Consider the following 18,784-nt stretch of genomic DNA (forward strand, 5'->3'; position numbering starts at 1 on the left):
AAGGGTGTGCTTTGACTTTTGGTACATATGAGAATGTGCTGTGATAATTCTTATCATATGTTGAGACTTAGTCTAAAAGAGACCACGAAGAATCAAAACGGGAATAAAAGGGTCACGTCCCCAAACTTTTCTCCAAACTACTTCCACAGCAGCCTAATCCGCTGATCTGTTTCATCAATATCTCATGAGCACTCAATTGGATTGTTAGAATGTTTTGGAATTTGGACAACGAATGAAGACATTCCCGCTGGAAAGCTGACTGTGCTCCTTTCAGTAGTACTACACAGCTGCTCTGAGAGCACATCCAATTTCACATAAAGGTCAGTTTATTTTGTGAGCAAAAGGCAGGCTGTGGCAGAGGCCCACAAAGGCATGGGGGCATCCAATGGATAACAGACCATTAAGGGAGTGATGGGCATCCAGACAAGTTAGACAGCATAAATGGAAAAGCAGTTTGGGATCTGAGATAACTGCAGACAACTCAGTTTCTAGTATCTGTACCGCAAGCTTCACCCCCAGAAGTTTTGGATTTGAATTTCATCATCTCATGTATCCCAAGAGTTAGCCACTTCCATGCAAGCTAGATTGAACTGTTGTTTTTAGGTTCCAAATAAATGATATGTGCATAGACAATGTGCTTCACAATACAAGCACTGTGTCTTCTTCTGTGTATACATCCTAAGAACGCCACTGCCCTCTGAAACCCTTTCTCTAAAGGCTCCTGAAACAAATCTAAAGCCAACAAACAGAATTAAAAATGGCACCCACCTGAGTTACCAGCACCAAAAATTAAACAACCAAGCGTTATTTTTGATTTTATCTAAAGCCACAGCTCATCTCCCTTGTCAGATGAAATGGAGTTCTGAATGACCATATCCTTTAACCAAATAAAAATTGAGAAAATATTTCAGTAATGGAGTACTGACAGTTACTCTACCCATTATGTTTGGATATTAATGAATGCAGCAAAGAAGATATAGCTACAGTTAATGACTTCATCCTTTGCATGCTTCTTATTCATATTTAAAATTATTCTTTAAAGTCATGGGCTTCATTGCACCGATTTCACACATACTTTGTTCTTCTTCCTCCCTGCTCATAAAAGGGAAATTAGGGTATAAATTGGGAGCACAAACATATAAAATAACCAAAAATGTCCATGTTGATGTAATGTGAATCATACAACACTAAAAATGTGTCATAGATGGTACCTGAACATAAAATTTAGATCATGTCAGTTAGAAATGGAAGTTACTGAACCAGTAAGTTTTGCAGCGATTTTATGACTAGCACCTTCTACTTGATGAACAAAGTTAAGTTGCTTGCAGTAGATAGCTAGGGAGAACTCTCAGTTGTCTACCAAGAGTCCCACATGTGCCTCCCTACACTGCACATTTTGTTGGAAAGCACAGTCTCTCAAAATTAAAAATGCTGTTTTCCCCTAAGAAATTCCACATCAGCTCCCAGAAATGAAACTCAACAATATCTCCTATAATACCTGCGAGGGTCATGATACTCCTTTAATGGAAGTTTTACAATGAAACAATTCTCTACCATAGAAAGTACATGTTATCATTAGCTCCTATGTTCCTCAGTATGGAAAGCTTTTGAACACACCAAGAGCAGTGAATTTACTCATAATGAGATTTTTTTAGAAAAAGAAACACTACCTCAGGCTGACAGGTTTCAGTGAAAAGAATACTGCACAGTAATAGTTGAGTTAGTCTAGAGAATATGATAAGGTTATAAAAAGTCTTATTTTCAATAGTAATGGGCCTAGTAGATGGGAGGTAATAGATCTGCTGATTAATCATATGAAATCACTGGAGTAAGAAAAAGTGAGTAGCCAGATGTGGTGGCACACGCCTTTGATTCCAGCACTCAGGAGGCAGAGGCCAGCCTGGTCTACATAGTGAGTTCCAGGCCAGTCAGGGCTACACAATGAGATCTTGTCTCAAAAACGAAAATTTGAGTAGAACAATTTCTTCTAATTCTTCTCTACTGTTGTGACCTTGAGCTTAACTTAGTTAATTTAAATTTCAGTTTCGTCACCTGTAAAATGGATTTAGTTTTACTTCTTCAGTATGCTCAAGGTATTTTGTACTGCGTTCATCTTAATATTGATCATACTATGCTATAATCATCTGCTGAATTATTCATGTTTTAACTAATCAATGAGCTTCTGTAGCTATTAAACCATGCCATTCTCACGCCGGGCATGGTGGTGTGCATCTTTAATCCAAGTTCTCAGAGGCAGAGGCAGGTGGAGAATCTCTGTGAGAGCCAGACTAGTGCGGTCTACATATTGACTTCCAGGAGGGCTGGACCTAGGGAGACCCTGTCAAACCAAAACCAAAACCAAAACAAACAAAACAACAGCTGTGCCAGCCTCAGCATGGAACAACGTGCTTGCTATATTATAGGGATTATATAAATATTTGGCTTTGATTGTTTGGCTTGTAAAACACCCAGTTAGGCTAAAGAAGGATGTTGGGAAGCTGGAAAGATAGCTCAGTAGTTAAGATCATCTCTTGCTCTTCCAGAGGACCCAAGTTCAGTTCCTATCATCCATGTCAGGCAGCTTACAACTGCCTGTATCTCCAGCAATCCTACATGCTCTAGTCTATGTGGGCACTGCACTCACTCACACACTTGGGGAAATGTGATGAAAATCTATACGCTGGCTGACATGTAGGACCCTGAAGCACACAAACAAAAGAGAAACTTTTCCCAGCACACCCAATGAAGAATAAAGTATAAAAGAAGACAAGAGTGGGAAGGGCTGAAGTGAATGAAACATGGAACATCCAAAAGGGCTGAAAATAGATCAAGTGAAACGAATGTATGGTTAATCGAGACCAATGGGATGGTAAAGTTGAAATGTATCTTTGCTTATTCAATGCAATATTGTCATTAAAAGGAATATGGTATTTTATATTAAGAATTATTTTAATTAATTGTGAAACATAAAATACTAAACAATAATATAATAGACACTAGGAGAGCTAGGGAGATAGCTCAGTCTATAAAGTACTTGCAACATAAGCATGAGACCCTGAGTTCAGTCTGCAGGATCTGCATAAAAACCTGGGCATGTTGGTACACTATTATAATCCCTGTAAACCCATAGCCTTGTACATGTTATCAATTTGCTTTTTACAGTCAATATAATGTTTTGGGGATTCATTCTTTATGACACATCTAAATGCAGTCTACCTATTTTGACTCCAGTGTGACTGAATATAAAACTAATTATCTCCACAGTTTCTTATTGGTCCTTGATAGATGCTTGTATTCTGTTGCCATTTTTTTTTTACTATTAAAATGTGTTTCGGTGAACATCCTTAAGAGGAGTCTCCTTCTAGATTATATAATCTAGATATTTTTCTCTAGGGCACACACTTAAAATGTAATTACTAAACCACAGGGAGTGCTTACCCCTACAAGTGTAATTGTGAGTCTTAGAGAGTGCTTATCAGGTGTTTCCAAATGGCTCTCCAAAGTGATTGAACCAATTTACTTTCCTACTAGAAGTGTGGGAGTTTCTACTTCTCAACATTGTTACAACGCTTGATGAAATCAGGCATTGATTTTTTTAAAATAGATGATTGTAAAATGAGCAATCATTCTGCTATGCATTTACCTGATTACCTGTGAGGTTGAGTATTTTTCACTGATTCTTGTCCAGCTGGGTATCTTCTCTGTGGAGTACCAGTTACATTTTTGGCCCACTTTTCTATTGTGGTAACTGCTTGCCATGCTGATTTGTTGTCACTCTTTATAAAATCTGTGTATAAATCTACTTCATGGTTTTATAAATCTTCAGTCTGTCTGTAGGTTTTGCCTTTTTGCCTTTTGTTTTTATGGTATATTTTGAATGATCCATTTGATTTATAAGTCAGTACCCAGTTTAACTGAGCATTGCTTCACAAGTATTTTAAAACGATAAATAAGAAAGGGTTTTAATATGGGTTTTAAGCAATGAAAAGTTCATAGAACTAGGAAAGAAATTGTGTGTGTGCGTGCGTGTGTGTGTGTGTGTGTGTGTGTGTGTGTGTGTGTGTGGTGAGTATCAAACCCAGGGCCTCACAAATGCTAAGCATGTGTTCTCATATGCAAGGAAAATTCTGGCCTTCTCATCCTTGAGTGTTGGTAACCTGAGAATAATTTCAGAGTAAACATTAAATCTTCAGCAATGGGACAGAACAGAGGCTCTCAAAACAAACCTGCACATGTATGGTCAATGGGTTTTAAACAAAGATCCTAAGAATACATAAGAAGGAAAAGATAGTCTCTTCAACATGTGGTTCAGGGACAACTGGATATCCAAATGTAGAAGAAGGAAAGTTGAACTATATCTTACATGATGCCAAATATTAATTCAAAACTGGATTAAAGACTTAAAGCCGTGGCCTGGAATTACGAAAGAAGTAGAAGAAAACATAAAGAATATGCTTTAGGGCATTGAAAGGAATGAGGATTTGGGGGCAAAAGAAGCTAAAACCACAGGAAACAAGAGCCAAATTAGAAGTGGGATCACATTAAACTAAAAAGCTTCTGTGGAATAAAAAAGAAAAAGAAAAAGTGACAAGACAGATACTGACTAGGAAAAACCATTTTAAAAGTAGATTTTATAAGGGACTTATATCCAAAGCACACAAGGAACTTAAGACAGTCAAGAGCAAAAATAACAACAACAAATTACCTGACATTAAAATGGGGAGAAGACTTAAATAGGCATGTCTCAGAAAAAGGTATAAACCAACATCACTAATCTTCAGGGAAATGTAAAACAAACCAACAATATGCTATCACCTCATACCAGTAATGATGTCTATCAGCAAAATGATAAAAGATTGCAAGTGCTGGTGAAAATGTGGGGAAAATGGAAACCCTGGTGCATTATTGGCAGGAACATAAAATGGTCTAGCTGCTTGGAAAAGAGTATGGTGGTTCCTCCAAAAACTAAAAAGAGTTATCATATGATCCAGCAATTCCTCTTCGAATATATATGCAAAGGCACTGAAATTAGAATCTTTAGTGATATCTGCACTTTCATATACATTGCTACATTATTCACAACAGCTGAAATGTGGGAGCAACCCAAGTTTTCACGGGCAGATGAATGGATAAAGAAAATGCAGTATGTTATATTATAGTATACACAGTTTCCTACAATGTGAATGACCCTTAAGGACAATGTGTTAAAGGAAATAAGTCAGTTACAAAAAGTTTAGTACTATATTATTGTTATATAAGGTACTTAGTCATAGTAAAAGAAAGTAGATGCCAGGAGCTAGGCAGAAGAAGAAAGGGAAATTTATTGTTTAATGGAAATAGTACTTCTATTTTACAAGATGAAAAGAGCTACCAGGAAGGATGGCTGGCAATGGCTGTACAATATTATGTACACCACTGATTTGGACATGTAAAATACTAAAAATAATAAAATTTTATTAGCTGCATTTACCATAAGAAAAATTGGGGAAAATGTATACAAATTCTCATTCTTCCTATTGATAGTTGGAGTCTGATTTTATAATCTCCTCTTAAATATAAACTTAGTTACTCATTCATTTAAAACAACTTATCCTGAAATAGCCTTTTGGTCATCATTTAAGCTGATAAAAAAGAGACTTCTTTATTCAACGATATTTCCAGAAATGAAGTTATGGAGCAGCAGAACATCACACATTGGTGGTCCTTAACACTTCTTTCATGTGACACATATAAATGAATCCTTGACATTTATTAGAGCTTTGAAACTTAAAAATTAAGTGAAATTAAAGTTTATGAACTGATATACTTCCACTATGCCTATATTAGTCTTCTAAAGCTGCCATAACGAAATACCACGTTGGGTGTTTACAGAATTTTATTTCTGAAATAATAATAGAAGCTAGAAATCTAAGATCGAAGGACTCATATGATTCATTTTCATAAGGGATGTCTTCTTTCCTTATTCATGGCCATCTTCTTACTGTGTGCTCAAATGGCCTTTCCTCTGAATACGTGTGAAGAGAGAAAGAGAAGAGAGAGGAAGAGTATATCTTCCTTTTACTTCAACAAAGACACAAGCCCAATATAAACCTCCAATTTCAACCTTATCTAACTTTTTTATTGGCAGCATCATCATAGGCCCTGTCTCCAAATGCAGTCACATTATGGGTGAGGGCTTTAAAATGAGTTGGAGGGAGACAGTGCTTAATCCATAAGAATACCCTAGAATTTATGAACCATGATGAGGAAAAACTAATGTAATCCACTCAGACTGCTTCTTTTACCTGTAAGCAAGTTTGGAAAATTACCAAGGTTTTCCTGAGTTTCCATGATTGTACAGTAACTCTGGTCTCCAAATTCTGAAGAGTCTTTCCAGGCCTGATAAACAAATGAGATTTTCTTTTTTTTTTTTTTTTTTTGATCTCCTACGTTTTGGCTTAGAAGTGTTTCTCATTTTCCACAGAACTTCTTACCCAGGAATCATTTTTAAGTGAAGAGTTTGAAAACAAAAACAACTACTTTTTTCCAAAGCAACAGTCAGAGAAAACTGAGATCTACATCCTAGTGGTTCTTGACTTGGCAGAACCTTGTCACATACCTAATTATGGTATGTCATTATCTTTGGGATGTAGCCCCATTGGTAAAATGAGGCTGACTATATTTTATTTGCCAAGTGGTTTGAATGGCACAAGACCCACAGCCCTGAGTTTAATAGGGAAATAAGTTCTATAATTCTGTGACAGGGTGTACTCCTCCCTTCCTTGGTGGGACTCTGTGCCCTATTCCCCCATCATAGTGATTAGCTTATTCCTGGAATGGTGGAGGTGGTCATAGTGGACTTGGGTTAAACTGGCACAGTCATTTCTAGGTCTTAGTTTTTAAGACCCTGACTTTGCTTTCAGCATTCTAGAAAACCCAGTGCTTATGGATATTACTGCATGTATAATTAATTTTGCTTATTGAGATATAATCTATATATCACAAACCTCATCTTTTAATGAAAGTGTAGTATTTAGTGGTTTTTGAACATTCACAAACTGCACATCAACACAATTCTAAAACATTTCCCTTACCCTTAAAAGAAGCCCTGTACCCATTGGTATTCCCCTCCCTTTATCCCAACTCTAAGCAATATCTAACTCACTGTTTCTTCATAGATTTACATATTCTAGATATTTCATATAAGTGGAATAATGGAATATGTTTTTATGTCATTGGTCTTTGGTTTCTTTCACTCAGCACAAAGCTTTCAGGATACATCCTTGCTGCATGTATCAGCACTTCATTCCTTTAATGACTGAATATTATTCCATCATTGAGTGTTACTTGTGTTTATTTCTTCATTATTTATGTGGATATTTGGCATTGCCTGTTATAAATAATTCTTCTCTGGGCATTCATGTACAAGCTTTAGTGTGAGCAAATATTTTCATCTCTTTTGAGATACATATTTAGGACTGGAATTACTGGGTCATATGGTGCCCTTCTGAGAGACCGAAAAACTGTTGTACAGAGTGGCTACACTATTTTACATTAGCTAAGCAGTATATGAGGGTTCCACATCCTCACCAATACTTTTTATTACCTTCTTTGTTTGTTTGTTTTGGACATGGTTTTACTTTGTAGTCCTGAGTCATGGCGAGCTCAATACGTAGACCAGGCTGACTTTGAATTCATAGAGATTCAGCTCTCTCTACCTCTTGTGCGCTGAGATTAAAGACACATGCTACCATGAAGATTGATAATATTTTAAATTGTAGTCATCCTGGTGGGTGTGAAGTACTATCTCACTGTGGTTTTGATTTCCATTTCCAAAGTGACTAATTAGAGCTAAAATACTGAGCATCTTTCATATGCTTATGGTTCATTTGTGTGTTATATTTGGAAGAATGCTTTGTCATGTCTTTTTGCCAAATTTTAAAATCAAGTTATTGGTCTTTACATTGTTGAATTTTAAGAATTCATAATACATTATGACTACAAGATTTTTATCAGAAACATGGTCTTTGACTTTTCCCCCTCCTAATCTGTGAGATTTTTTTTCCTTGAATGATAATATCCTTTGCAGTAGGAATTAAAATTTTAATTTGTAATAATATCCTTGGGACTAATATCAATATAATTTATATGGGTTACTTTTGCAATTTTGATTATTGTATTATGAGTTCTAAATAAAAAGTACTTTGGCCTTCTGTCCTCTATAATTTCTGGTAGAAAAGTTACTGGCAGTTTCATAGAGAATCCCTTGTACATGATGTATCACAATTCCCTTTTTGCTTTCAAGAGTCTTTCTCTGGCTTTTGACAGTTTGGTTATGATTTGTGGATCCCTTGGAATTCATTCTACTTTGAGTGCACTGAATTTCCTGAGTGTGCAGATTAAGATTTTTCCATCACATTTGGGAATTCTAAGATACTATTTTTCATGCATGTCTCTGCCCTTTTCTCTACTGTTTTTGGACTTGCAATGTGCATATACATGTCTAATTTTCTCTCACACTTCCCCCTAGGCCCTGTTAGTTTTTTCCTCATTCTTTTGTCTTTTGATCCTCACATATGATAATCTCAATTGCTCTAGATTCAAGTTCACTGAATCATCTGTCTTCCAGGTACTCAAATCTACTTTGAACTGTTCTATTCAATTTTTAAATGTTTGAGTTAGTTTTCAATTCCACGATTTCTACTTGGTCCATCCTTCCTATTTCCTCTCTCTTTACTGTTGCAGTGTATATCAATATAAAATGATTAATCATTTGTGTGCTTCTCTTTAGTTCTATAAACATAACTTCCTTTGTTTCTCTTTCTTGAAGATGTTAATTTTACAAAGAAATAAAAAGTATTAAGTCTCCATGAATTCCAAGTTATAAGCTGAAACAATTTCTCTACCTCAATGACATGAAATTGATCTAAACTGGATCAATGTGCCTAAAAATTTCACAGAAAAAACATGCTTCATGAATATTTTTCATATGCTCATAAAACAATGTGAAACCAATGGAAAACCTTGCTTTAAGATTGAATATTTAGTTAACATCCAGGAATCACAACTTTGGGGCTTTTACCAGCTCTGTAGTATATCAAAATATTACAGTACCCTATATATTAACAAAGTGAAAACTGTGTACACAAAACTGCCTAAATATCAGCAATGATTATTATTTAAAATTTCAAAGCTATCAATGTTTTTCAGTGATTTGTGTGAACAAGTAGCCATATTTGAGGGATCACAATAGTCATATTCATTCAGGTTTAAAACTAAATTTCTCCTCTCACAATATAGAGGAATATATGAAATATACAGAAAAGTTTTTTTTCAACTTCCTAAGCCCAGTGTTATACAAAGAGTCTACAGCATGATTTCATTTATGACATCACTGATGCATCCTCTTCACCAGTGGCATCTTGACAAATATAAATTCTCTCAAGCATGTCAGTCAGATCTAATTCTAGCTGCTTCTTCATGATCTGTTTCATGTTTCATAGGAATGGCTGAATCTCTGTATATATCAACATTTTTTCTAATTGTCTCATCTTCAAGATCCTCAATGAAATCATAGTATATCTTTTGTTATCCAGATACATGCTTTCTGTGTTGAGAACTGTTTTAGTTCTCACTGTATACTATGTTGATATAGTAGAGTTCTAGCTTTCCTTGACTAATATGACATTCGAAACTCTGAATTCTTTTTGTTGACATGCTCACAATTTAAGTTGCACTTGACCAAGTAAAATCCCAGCACCAGGTCTCAAGGATTTAGAAGTTGATGCAAATGGATTGGACACCATTACTCTTTATCTGTATTAATTTCTGATGTTTATTGTGACCAGATCTTCTAATTGTTATACTTTATATAAATACTATTCTAAAACATTAATTGTATTTTAGATGCCAGACTATACTGCATACGATCGCAATAAACTGTTCTAGCTTTTTGGGATGGCATGAATTATTGAAAGGATAGCTCCAGAAAGTGCTCTCATTACTATCTGCAACTTGTAGGATATTTTCATCTATAAGATAGATGGCACTGGTTACTTGAGTACACACACACACACACACACACACACACACACACACACACACACCTGATTCATATTTCCCAGACTTTGTATTGTTTTCTTGTTTCAGATTTCAGGAAAGATAAGTAACATTAATCTTGCATATTAAACAATTTCCACATAAAAAGAGTGTTTTTGCAATTGTACAAGTTAGTTACCATGATATCCTGAGAGATCAGTCCTCGTGATGTTTTGTATCTGCAGTGAATTGTACTCTGGAGAAATTCTATCTTTAGAACACATTGTTTTGAGGAATAATAAAAAATCTAGTCCTTCATGAATCTCTTTGATTTAAATTGTTTTGACATATATCATATTTCAAAATCAGCCATTCCAGATAGTACAAGGTTTTTATTTTGTCTGCAAAGTCTTTTACCTGCCCTGAATCATAGCCTTCCAGAAGTTCTTAGCTTTAACTCCATGAAATCACTGTACATTTGGAATTGAACAACATAATCCACCACTAACACTTACTGAAGGATAGCACCATTTAATCTACCTCTTTCTGAGTAGTTGATTTAACTTTTAGTCTCTTACAATGGGCTCAATCCATACAATTCCTGCACCTACGAGCTTTATTTTGCTCAAAGGGGCTTTGATTTTTTTAAAACACAAATTAGGATGTTTCATGGATTCTAAAGTACACTGTAGCCAAGTTCCTGGTGGGTGAAAATATCTTTGACATTTTTTGCAGAAAAGATTTGAGAGCTGTTTCAGTATACCTTGGCTGGTGTCTGCTTTCCTTTGCAAACAGCCCACGCCAATATTGTCAGGATTTGGAGTACTTGGGATACCACACTCTCAGGATAAAATGTGTTCAAGGGCTGTAGTCTGTGAATTCTGCATTATACTCCTGTTTTTCTGCATATCAAGTGCCCAAACAACAAAGCCAACTCCTGGATGTCCTCTCAATTGTTATAGTTGTTGGTCAAGTTATGATCTTAATTCCTTTAATATATTTCAAATGGGTTATTGATAGTTCTTGTCTAATAACCCCAATGTCTGGGCTTCCTCAATGATAGCTTTGCATCACTTCTTTTTGGTTTTTACACTATGTCTTACTGATCATGAGTTCTGTGTACTCTTTTTAAAATCTTTTTTGAGACAGGGTCTCCCTGTAGCCCCAGCTGTCCTTGAACTCACTATGTAGACCAGACTGGCCTCAAACTCACAAAGATCCGCCTGCCTCTGCCTCCCAACTGCTGGGATTAAAGGCATGCACCACCACACCCAGCTTGAGTTCTGTGTACTTTTGTATGCATTCAATTTCTGCTCAAAATGAATGTTTTAAGTAATACATTACAACTTTAGAAATAATATGTGGCCATCTTCATAGGGATTTCTATTTCTGCTATCTGTTGTTTGTTTATTAACTTTTCTGATCTAAACTTTATGTCTTTACTCTTTGATGTGTGTGGCCGAAGAAGTATCTGCTCATTCAACTCATTGGTTAGCTGGAAAAAAGATTTCCTTAAAAGTCTAGAAACAATAACTCCCCTAGCCTTTGCCAAGGGGCTGAGTAGACTGGGCATGCCTTGACGCTCAAAAAGACAATTGTCAATTCTATTTTAGACTTCACTCCCTACTTATACAGAGCCTCAAGTTCAGCCAGGAGTGAGAACCGTCTCCATGTTTTCCTTGGCATATGCACAGGTCAAAGCTTTCACACAGCCCTACATATGCAAATAGCCTTCTAGATTACAAGGAATATATTGACACTTTTTCAAAAACCTTTTGAACACCTCATTCTCCAGCTTTTCATTTTAATTTTTTGACTGCTTGTTGTTTGCTCTAAGCAGTCTCATTGCCCCAGGTTGCTACTGTGTTAGGCAATTGCTACTGATTGTTTTTGACAAATATTTCCAGGGAAAAGGCTTTTCACACTGAGTAAACTCGGAGTCAAGTCAAATAAAGATGGACCTTGGAAATGTAATTTTCCAGGGAACTGCCAGGAATGACAATCATGACAATTATCTGAATATGGAGCTTTGGAGAAGTTGAAATCCTTCTGCCTGGCTGCTGGTTTTAAATGAGACAATGAGACAGTCTGTTTCTGTGCTGAAGAGAGGCGAAGGAGAATGAGGCCAAGTTAAAATGCTACAATGCTCACTGTTAATAAAAGTCAGCAATTTTGTGAATAAATAGCCTCTGGATTATTACAGACCTTTGGTTAAATTCTAAATATGTTTGCTTTGAACTGTTTTCATAGGGTTCTCCTTGCTTTCATGGAGGAAAGATTTTCCAAATGTCCCTAGCCCACCATTTCCACTGAGAGCATTTGCCATGTCACAACTTAGCAGCAACACCACAACTGAACTTTGATACTTGCAATTGCATTGTATAAATGTGCTATATTTGTCAGTATAAAAACTTAAATTTACATGAAATAGATTGATAATTGAAATGTTATAATTATAAACCTTGGTCTACAACTAAACTGTGTTATATTTAAAATAATTATTTTTATAAATTACCTCATGTAAAAACTCAGGCAATACTGTACAAATATGCATTATGTATGTGTAAATCAGCTTTTGCTATATAAAGCTTTTGAGTGAAATTTAAGATTGCAATTATTCTCTACTAATTTTAAATATTAATAGCTTGTACTATGATAGCAATGTGATTATTTTAAAGTATTGACTTTATGCTGTTTCAAAGATTACTTTTAGAACTTATAATAAAATAGGGATGAAATAAAAGCCTATACTTGTTTAATTAACTATAAAATTTAGGATTTAATACTAAAGATGTTTAGAAAAAAGCTGGAAGGAAAGCCAAGTGTGACATTGTAAGGCTGTGATTCCTGCATGCTGGAGGCTGAGGCAGGAAGATCATGAATTCAAAGCCAGCTTGTGCTATATAACAAAGCCTTTTCTACAATGACAACAGAAATATTGAGGGGAAAGGAGAAGATGCTCTAATACAATACCTACATGAGCTCTGTGGGGATTTTTCTGTAAGTATAAGGTGTATTAGCTTTTCTAAAGTTCCAAATAAAATCATACTTAACTAATGCATTCTGCTATCTTATACATTTTTTATTGATTTTTTTTTATTTCATACAGAACATCTCAAACAATCTTAATCATGTTTATACCCCCGTCCCCACTGGCACCCACCCATACCCCACACATACACTGGAGCCCATACATTCTGTCATCCCTGTCAAGGCCCACTGGGTTGCCAGTGTCCCCAGTCATTCCCCAGTGTAAGTCCGTCCACTGAGTCTAGTCAGCCTATCTAGAGTCCTTTTTTTTTTTTTTGGAAGATCAGCTCTTCTTTACCTAGCAGCAACCAGTTGCCAACATTCCTTAAGATAAGATTGAGGTCTGCTGTTCATTTTCTCAGTTCTATGCTGGATTTTTGTCTGCCTGAGTTTGCATGGGACTCATGTATGCTGACACCATTGCTATAGATTCATGTGAGATAACTGTTATCTTAATTACATGTTTTAATAACAACTCTTTTAATTCATTCTTATATATTAACTAACATTAAATCATAAGTGTTAGGAATAACTCTTAGAATACTCATAAAATGTTATGCATGAGAGAAAAGCAAAAATATCAGGAAATATTGAAAAACTTGCTTTAAAGAAAAATAAAATAATCCTAAATTTCCCACTTCTCTGTTTCATTCATATTACCTTCCTTCTCATCAAATCTTCCATACCCACTTCCCCATCTTAATTACCTTTTTGTTCTATTAAGAAAACAGAACCGTTCAGAAGAAAATTATCTGGCAAAAGAACATTGATAGGACACCACCTAAGTAATGACTGATCAGGACAAGAAATAAAACAACATAACCCTCACCCACCTATTCTTCTGCTCCACTGATGGCACTATTTATCCCTATTCTGATTATTATAATAATATTTTTTCTTTATAGGTTTAGCATTTATATAAGCATCCATAGACAATATAATTTTGATTTAAATATGTTCAAACTTTATATACTTATAATTTTTTGTTTGTATTTTTAATTTTTTGATTTATTTATTTTTATGTTATGTGTATGCATGCTTTGCCTACATGTATGTAAGTGCACCCACATGGTGTAAGGCTTGCGGAGACCAGAAGAGGGTGTCAGGTCCTCTGGAACTGGAGTTATGGATTGTTGTTGTCTGTCATGTTGGTGCTGGGAATCAAATCCAGATCCTCTGGAAAAGCAGCCAGTGCTCTTAACTACTGAGCCATCTCTTCAGTGCACGTCTGTGTGTATTTTGTTGTGACTACCTTCTTCATTCCATGTTTTTGAGGAATTTATCAGTGCTGGTGTAGATGCCTATAGTTGGTTCATTTTTGTTGCTGTACAGTATTCTGTTATGTGACTATGCCACAATTTATCTTTAGTAACTTTGATGGACATCCTGGTTGTTTCTAGTGTTTGACAGTTATAAAGCAGTGCTGCCATGAATGTGCTTAGACATGTCTCCTGGTGTACATAAGCACTTGGATTCTGTCTGACTTATTTAAGAGATCGTATGTCAACAGTTCCCTAAGGCCAGAGTAACTATGGGCTTTGGTGTATATTCAGAAGATAGAATAGGGAATTTTCCACCTGGCAACTGGGGTTATGGGAGTGGAGGTGAGAAAAGCAGAGGCTGAGAAGTAAGAATGTGAGGACCTGTTTCTCCTCTTTTTGCAAATTTTTAATTGAATTTTTGTGTATGTCATACAAAATGTCTTAATCAACCTTAATCCTCTTTATACCCCTTCCCCATTGAAACTCTTTCATAGGTCCCCCACTCCACTGGAATTCATGCATTCTGTCAGTTTTGTTAAGGCCTATCAAGCCAAGTTAGTGTCCCCAGACATCCCACAGTGGAAGTTCATTCACTGAGGTCTAGTCGGCCTATCTAGAGTCCCTCCCTTTAAGATCAGTTTTCCTTCACACAGCAGTGATCAGCTGCCAATAAGTCTTTGACTAAGATTGGGACTTTTTGTCCATTTCCATAGTTCTATGCTGGGTTTTTGTCTGCTTGAGTGTGAATGGGTCTTGTGCATGCTGACACCATTGCTGTAGTTTCATATGAGAAAGATCCCAGGAGCCTGCAGGACTCTATTTCCATATGGTCGTGCACCTCCTCCATGGTCTTTCAGTCTTTCTGCCTCCTCTTCTGCAGTGGTCCCTGAGACCTGGGTGGGTGGATTCTAATATAAAAGTCCTGCCCAAGGACCTATATTCTGTAAACTCTTATTCTCTATGTTTTGGCTATTTGTGACCTTTTGTGTTCTTGGACCTCTGTTGCATGATGGAGCTTCATTGATGATAATTGTGAGATGCATTAGTGTCCCTTGTTCTGTGTTCCATCAGCCTTAAGTGTAGAGGTTGCATTGTAGATGTGCCATTTAAACTTGGACAATTTACAATGTTTGTGTGTGACCAGTTGCAGAATTCAGTAATAGTCTCTGTCTGTTGTAAAAAAAAAAGCTTCTTTGATGAGTGGCAATTGGGATACACGCCTGCAAAAATAAGAATTCATATTTTGAACATAGTAAGAAATTACATTTGCTTAGAGATGTGACAGCCTTGGGTTTTCTCTACGCTCTATGACTTCTTCAACCATGTGTATTTGGCTATGTTTACAGCACCAGGACCCTTTACTTCCTTCTACTGTGCCTGACTCTTCACCATAGCACAATGTTTATACCTTGAGAACCAAGATTAGCCACCTCTTAATGTATAAGAGATCATTAAGTATGCACTGGTTAAAACTATGTGCATTAGGTGTTTTTGCCTTTGTGACAAAATACCTGATGCAGTCAATGAAGGAGGAGGGATTTATTTGGGGGTCATGTTTTTTGAGACTGAAATTCATTGTTAGCTGCCTCCATTGCTTTTAGCCTTGTGGTGGATAAAAATATCATGCCAGAAATGCAAGTAGACAAAAGCTGCTCACTTCATGACAGTCAAGAAACAGAGAGGAAAAGAAAGGGGCCAGGGAGGCGATATGCTCTTCAAATACACACCCTCAATGGCCGACTTTCTCCAACCAACCTCCCACCCACATATAGCCCATTTAGTTATAAACTTATAAATGCATTGATTAATGGATATCTCAGTTTTCTCATATGTGAAATGAGAATAACATCGTTTGCTTAAACTGTGTTGTTAAGTTAGATAAGTTGGGCTCTTTTATGTGTCTAGCATAGATTAATATACTATTTAAAAGTAACTTGGATCAGGCATATTTCACTAAACTTATCAAACTTATCAAAAAGTAGTTTTGAGATCTTTTACTTTTAAGTACTTGTCTTTTATTACTTAGAAAAGCAGAGAGTGACATAAAAGTACAGCTGTTTAGTTGTTTCCCATGCCTGTCTGGCCATCTGTTGTAAAGTAGGTAATTTGGACATAGTTTGTAGGATTCAACCTAATGTTCACATGGATTTGGGTTCTTTGCGTTATTAGTTATCAATTGTTGCATAACAAATAGCTTTAAAAGATAGTGACAAAAATAACAAGTCATTTGCTCATCCTATTGTGACTCATAAATTCCAACAATATTCAAAAAGTTTATTGTGCCACACATATCTCATCTGAGGCATCTCAACTGAGATTAAAGGATCTAAAATGGAACCACTCATGTCTTGGATCTTGGTTCTAGTTCTTGGGTACCATGTTCCAGGTTTTTTTCCATGTAGCTTCTTTTCCAGATGGAAACTTCTAAAATTGGCAAGTCTAGAAACTACTGAGGCATTTTCAGATCTAGTCTCAGAAATTACATGATGTTACTTGCTGCATCCTGCTTGTTAAAGCCTATCCTCGGGCTTATCCAGCTTGACAATAACCTCTTCTACTTAATGACAGGAGCACCAAAGTCACTTTTAAAATGAACCTGCAAGATAGGAAGGATTGATGGTCATCTTTTGAAGTAATCTATCACGCATGGAGACTTTGGACCCTGATTTCATTTGCCCCTATTAGAAATGAATTTGTTTATATCCCGACTCGCTCGTCTCAGATGATGAAATGCAAAAAAAGTTTGTTCGGTAAAAGGATGTATGGGAGAGATGAAGGAATCAGCAAAGGATATTGAGGAGCTGGCTCCCAAGAGGGTAAGGAAAAGCGTAATATAGGAATCTGGAAGCTCATTGAATACACATTTTGAGAGACAAGAGTGAGTGATACAACCATTAGGCAGATGCTGCTGAGGAGCATAATAATTCTTTTATTTTTTCCTAGGAAGAACTATTCTTAAAAGATTAAAAAGTATGTATCCTCCAGAGGAAGTTCTGGAGCAGGGGGCAGTAGAGAACATTTTCACTTATAACCTACCTTCCTCTTTGAGCTTTCTATCTAACATTGTGCGTGCATTACTTTCCCCATGCAAATGATCTGATAGGCTAGATTATAAAAATTTTAACAAAATATTTGTCAGAGAGTGCATGGCCACCAACTTTCTCATCATCCAATTAAAGTGAGACAAGAAAACCCAAACATAAGGTTTCTTATGTCACAGAATGTTCCTGTAAATTCTTTTTCTCTTGCACGTCATGTAAAATCTCAAATGAAGCAGACAGAAATCTTGATTTGGCAGGTCAATAAGGGTTTCAGCTTTTAGGTAATGTTTTTGGTTCTCTGAAATAACACGAAAATAATGAAGCCATCATGGGCAAATTTAGAGGAAGGGAGAAGTGGGCTATTTGAGACCATGGTTCTTGCAATTATATCTTTTTATTTGAATTTTACTGATTTTGCACATCTGTACAGCCTGCCATCAAAGGTAAATGTGGTTTGAGCTTTCAATGTCAAATCCACTTTTTCTAGCATTGGTTTTCAACTCAGAGTGATACTCTCATGGGAGAACTCTGTAGAAATTAGTGCTGCAAATGTAGCACTTGACTCTTTCCCTTTCCTCTACATTCTCCAGGGCAAGGCCCTTTTTCTTCTTTCCACTAGATTCTCTCTAGCCTGTAACTTGTCTCTCTTGCCAAGGCTCCTGAAATTGAATGTTCTATTCTTTGTCCTCTAACTCATGCCCAGCATTGCCTCAGCTAGGCCTGTTTGTAATGTGAAGGTTCCCTCCTAACCATGCCTGACATCTACTCTCATGCCACACTATGAATTCCATAGCCATGCAACAGGGCTATAGCCTGTGGCCTGCTCTAACCCAGGACCAAGCAGGGCCTGCAACTTCTGCTCATTCTCACACTCAAATCATCCAGGGTGGTCAGCCCTGTTCAAGATTCAGGTATGAACACAAATTTGCATATTAACATTTATATATCCATATGCATGTAGACCTAGACCGTGCATGTATACATGCACAGGCATTCATGTGCATATAAACATGGCAAGTCACACATATATCCATAGACAGAGAACATGTATACTTCAGTTAGGACTATACACAGATTCATTAAATACATTCGTACAAACATATCCACATAGACACAGATACATGCACAAACGTGTACATATGCATATCCTCATAAGAAATACACATGTATACTCACCTGAAAAGACCATTCTCGGGTTCAGTGAAGGCAACAGCTGACTGTAGAGAAGTTACACATGGGTCTGATGTTTTTAAGACACAATGAAGGAGTCTAAATTGTCTACCATGGCAACATAGAAGTCAAATGGTTATTTATTTATTTATTTATTTATTTATTTATCTATCTATCTATTTTATTGTTTTTTTATTTATTTTGAGACAAGTTCTCCCTGTAGCCCAGATTTCCTAGAACTCACTTTGTAGATCAGGCTCTCCC

General features: G+C 36.3%; 1 pseudogene; it reads right to left on the reverse strand.

Moving 5' to 3' along the window:
• Nucleotides 1-9,362: 9,362 nt before the first annotated feature.
• On the reverse strand, nucleotides 9,363-18,539 carry LOC103750067 (annotated as a pseudogene).
• Nucleotides 18,540-18,784: the final 245 nt, after the last annotated feature.

Source organism: Nannospalax galili, unplaced genomic scaffold (assembly GCF_000622305.1).
Source record: "Nannospalax galili isolate Female #2095 unplaced genomic scaffold, S.galili_v1.0 scaffold25, whole genome shotgun sequence".
In the NCBI taxonomy this organism is placed as follows: Eukaryota; Metazoa; Chordata; class Mammalia; order Rodentia; family Spalacidae; genus Nannospalax; species Nannospalax galili.